The sequence below is a fragment of the Schistocerca cancellata genome, unplaced genomic scaffold (assembly GCF_023864275.1).
Source record: "Schistocerca cancellata isolate TAMUIC-IGC-003103 unplaced genomic scaffold, iqSchCanc2.1 HiC_scaffold_838, whole genome shotgun sequence".
In the NCBI taxonomy this organism is placed as follows: Eukaryota; Metazoa; Arthropoda; class Insecta; order Orthoptera; family Acrididae; genus Schistocerca; species Schistocerca cancellata.
Genome location: NW_026046849.1, coordinates 130,001 through 135,000, shown reverse-complemented (window position 1 = coordinate 135,000; position 5,000 = coordinate 130,001). Strand labels below are relative to the sequence as shown.

Below are 5,000 nucleotides of genomic sequence, written 5' to 3'. Positions count from 1 at the left end.
TCCACCATGGCGAGCGCACCACAAACAAAAATACCGCCATCTGCAGGTCCCCCGCAACATGACCTGCTGCACCGACGATACCGCCATCTAGGCGACGCCACGCCGACTACAACATCGCTAGGTCCCACAGTGCCCAGTTTTCGACGCCACCCACAAAGCCTGCATCATCTGTCCACCACAGGAGCCCCAACGCCAGTGCCTGCGCCGCACGAGGTCGTCGACCGACAATCGCTCCACCCGCACCCGCACCCGCACGTGCCCCACCCCAACCGCCCAAATCGCAACTCCAGCGGATGAACGGCGGACTCTTCCCGCACTCGTAACGTGCAATCCACCCCTATATCTTGCGTTTCATGAAGAGTTATATGCAATATGCCATATTCCCGCTGTCCCTATACATGCTCTAAGTAGCTCGCTTGCTACAGCAGCAGCAGCACCACCTCCGCGCGCTTCCCTGGGGGCACTGAACCGCAGGACGCGAGACCCCACGCCCTGTGGCAAACAGGGCTCCTCTCAGAATATGGACGGTCCCTACCCCGCACAACGATGACGGTGTGGGGGCCATTTTACGACACCGGTTCCTGCGGTGCCAACGCTGTCGTAGAGTCGATACTCCATCTTTGGTAGAAGGCAACCATTCCGCTGTAAATGAGTACGTCGCTCGTAGTTCAGTCACCTCGCAGCACTGCTCAGTAAACTATGCATGCCCACATAGATAGATCAAATACGCAAATGCCCCTATACATGCTGAACGTCTGTGCAAACAAAAGTAACCACACGTCACCCACACACTCTATCACACACTACTCTCTGCCTGTAACAGACACAGATTCAATAATTAAGCGCCAGCATGGACCAACGTCCGGTGCATCCTATGCGCCACAATACACCAACCAGACTATGATAACCAGGCCAGGAGGTCCAATCATAAAACACAATATCCCACTCGTCCGACAACCACAATTGCTCAGATAAGCCATCAACACCCACACATGTCCTACACAGGGGTGCACCCAACATCACCACACTCCATCGTCTTACAGCACAAATACACCGGCGGGAATGAAACACACAGGTCTGCCGCAACCACAGACACGGCGCGCCCCCCTCTCACTAGCGAAAAGCGCATCCCGACGTGACATACCTCCTTTGACACACTGACGCTGCCTCGCGCATCCACTTCCTACGGTCAATATCAACGAACCTCGCCCCCCCCCCCCCCCCCCAACACGCCATCCCATACCACATTGTGTACCGTACCCAAACATAACATGTACTGTACTACAACGCAATGTGTACCATAAAACAACCCAGTTTGTACCTTAACCTAACCTATGTCACCTTAACCTAACCTATGTCACCTTAACCTAACCTATGTCACCTTAACCTAACCTATGTCACCTTAACCTAACCTATGTCACCTTAACCTAACCTATGTCACCTTAACCTAACCTATGTCACCTTAACCTAACCTATGTCACCTTAACCTAACCTATGTCACCTTAACCTAACCTATGTCACCTTAACCTAACCTATGTCACCTTAACCTAACCTATGTCACCTTAACCTAACCTATGTCACCTTAACCTAACCTATGTCACCTTAACCTAACCTATGTCACCTTAACCTAACCTATGTCACCTTAACCTAACCTATGTCACCTTAACCTAACCTATGTCACCTTAACCTAACCCATCTTGCACCCTAACCTAACCTATGTTGCACCTTAACCTAACCTATGTCGCACCTTAACCTAACCTATTTTGCACCGTTACCTAACTCAATATGCACCGCAATGTAACTCAATATGCACCGCAATGTAACGCAATTTGTACCGCAATTTGTACCGCAATGTAATGCAATTTGTACCGCAATGTAATGCAATTTGTACCGCAATGTAATGCAATTTGTACCGCAATGTAATGCAATTTGTACCGCAATGTAATGCAATTTGTACCGCAATGTAATGCAATTTGTGCCGCAATCTACCCCAAGTTGTGCCGCAATCTACCCCAAGTTGTGCCGCAATCTACCCCAAGTTGTGCCGCAATCTACCCCAAGTTGTGCCGCAATCTACCCCACGTCGTGCCCCAACGTGACCCACGTCGTGCCCCAACGTGACCCAGGTTGTGCCCCAACGTGACCCAGGTTGTGCCCGAACCTGACCCAGGTTGTGCCCGAACCTGACCCAGGTTGTGCCCGAACCTGACCCAGGTTGTGCCCGAACCTGACCCAGGTTGTGCCCGAACCTGACCCAGGTTGTGCCCGAACCTGACCCAGGTTGTGCCCGAACCTGACCCAGGTTGTGCCCGAACCTGACCCAGGTTGTGCCCGAACCTGACCCAGGTTGTGCCCGAACCTGACCCAGGTTGTGCCCGAACCTGACCCAGGTTGTGCCTTAACCTGACCCAGGTTGTGCCTTAACCTGACCCAGGTTGTGCCTTAACCTGACCCAGGTTGTGCCTTAACCTGACCCAGGTTGTGCCTTAACCTGACCCAGGTTGTGCCTTAACCTGACCCAGGTTGTGCCTTAACCTGACCCAGGTTGTGCCTTAACCTGACCCAGGTTGTGCCTTAACCTGACCCAGGTTGTGCCTTAACCTGACCCAGGTTGTGCCTTAACCTGACCCAGGTTGTGCCTTAACCTGACCCAGGTTGTGCCTTAACCTGACCCAGGTTGTGCCTTACCCTGCTCTGTAATTGGCATATGACACGTTACATTAATGTATTGTTGTCCAACCGCAACCCGCTCAGAATAGTTCGCGACTCGCACTCCCCGGTCTCATGTGTATCGTTTCATGTTCAACACGTCGCAAGTGTTGCTTCCTTTTTACATGCTCACGCTATACACTGTAATGTGGACGCCAGCAGGACGTACATCGCCCCCCCCCACCCTTCCCCCTTCCCCCTGCCTTCGCAAGCTGGTCGGTCAGGTGCATGCCGAAGCACTCAGTCTACGTCGTGTTCTGTCCTGTGTCCACTGTCCGCCGATGTACGCCTAACCCACACACTGTACTGCACAGCGGTCCTCATGTACTGAATGATACACTCTGGCACATGTGTGACCGTACAAAGACTGCGGTGAACCATACCGTCCAGATGTTGTGCACACAGCTACGTGTCATCTCGCCATAACAGCTGCATTGCAGTGTGGTACGCCATAGAGACGTGTGGGAGTAATGGACGCGGTGGATGGCGATCAGCATGAGCCGTCTGTTCATGTAGTGGCGCGTGTATGCAGACGTAGTAGTCTCTTCTCACACAATGTGATAGCACGGTGCCCCGCGTTCCACATCTGCGACATGCTACAGAGGCCGGTTGACAGTTGGTCGCGCAATGGACATCGCATACGTACGGGGGCACCTTCCACGTGCCCTCTAGTTGGGCACATTTTGTTGCGTGGATGTGAGCGGACGTATTGTGTCTTGACACCTGACAGGCAGGCATGCAATAATAGTTGACTTTGCAAACGGGGATGGACGTGTACGTTTACTGGTGACGTTACGCAAATGAACAACTGGTAACCCGTTGTGGTGCGGTTGTCCTTGCTGGAGGTACATCTGTGAGGGCAACGATCGGTACAGCTACGAAGCGGTCCCCACCATACCAACGAACGTGAATGTGAATCTGGGTGTGAAGCGATACGCGGCTGTGGGTGGGTGGGACTGTCCCCGGCCGGTGAGGGGGGGCCGCCCGGCGTGCTGGCCGCGCGGTGCGTGGGCGCACGCGCTACAGCCGGCTGGTGGGGGCGCCCAGTGGCAGGCGCGCCGGCCGACGGACGCGGCAGGCGGCGCAGCTGCGCGCCGGGGCACCCTGCGCGCGGCGCCGTGCAGCCAAAGTGGGTCCTCGCCGGCCCGGTGCGAAGCGCGGTGGACATCTGCAGTGTGCTGGTCCGATTGAGGACTGTGTGCGTTGAGGATGCGCCGCCGCCCGGCACTCGGCGCCGCGACGCCGTCTGCTGCTCGGTCGCCCCAGCGGTTCTCGCTGGTGGTTTGTATCGCAGTTGTGCAGACGTGTTGGCACGTGCGCTGTGCTGGGAGAGTTCGCTTCGGCACCCACGTGGGGCCTTTTCCCTTCTGTGGCGCTGGCGTTGGAGCTGCCGGTCACCGTAGGTGGCGCGTGTTGTCTCCCGCCGGCAATGCCACGACAGCACGCTCCCGGGCCTCTGTCGGCAGCGGCAAGCTCAGTTGGGAGCACGGGTGGTCGCACCTAAAGCGTCTACTCGCCTAACTCCGGGCGATTGCGCCTCTCTCGAACCCGACCAAGTACTTAGGACGGCGCTGCGCGCCGCCGGGACCTGAGAGGGTTTCGAGGTGTATTGTGCAGGGGAGCTCAGCCTCCTCCTGTTTGCAGAATAATTGAGCGGACGCTTGCGTGTTCGCGCGGGCCCCCGGGACACACTCCCGGGCGGCCGGATGCTCAGCTCTAGTTGACGCAGCTCCCTGGTTGATCCTGCCAGTAGTCATATGCTTGTCTCAAAGATTAAGCCATGCATGTCTCAGTACAAGCCGCATTAAGGTGAAACCGCGAATGGCTCATTAAATCAGTTATGGTTCCTTAGATCGTACCCACGTTACTTGGATAACTGTGGTAATTCTAGAGCTAATACATGCAAACAGAGTCCCGACCAGAGATGGAAGGGACGCTTTTATTAGATCAAAACCAATCGGTCGGCTCGTCCGGTCCGTTTGCCTTGGTGACTCTGAATAACTTTGGGCTGATCGCACGGTCCTCGTACCGGCGACGCATCTTTCAAATGTCTGCCTTATCAACTGTCGATGGTAGGTTCTGCGCCTACCATGGTTGTAACGGGTAACGGGGAATCAGGGTTCGATTCCGGAGAGGGAGCCTGAGAAACGGCTACCACATCCAAGGAAGGCAGCAGGCGCGCAAATTACCCACTCCCGGCACGGGGAGGTAGTGACGAAAAATAACGATACGGGACTCATCCGAGGCCCCGTAATCGGAATGAGTACACTTTAAATCCTTTAACGAGTATC

At 55.1% G+C, this 5,000-nt stretch overlaps 1 non-coding gene across 1 annotated transcript in view; it reads left to right on the top strand.

Annotated features, from left to right (window-relative positions):
- Positions 1-4,439: 4,439 nt before the first annotated feature.
- The window catches only part of LOC126147003 (small subunit ribosomal RNA), a 1,909-nt gene continuing 1,348 nt past the window's right edge, over positions 4,440-5,000 (top strand). Inside the window, exon 1 of the ribosomal RNA XR_007529899.1 lies at positions 4,440-5,000. This exon is cut by the window's right edge and continues 1,348 nt beyond it. This is a non-coding gene — a ribosomal RNA (small subunit ribosomal RNA).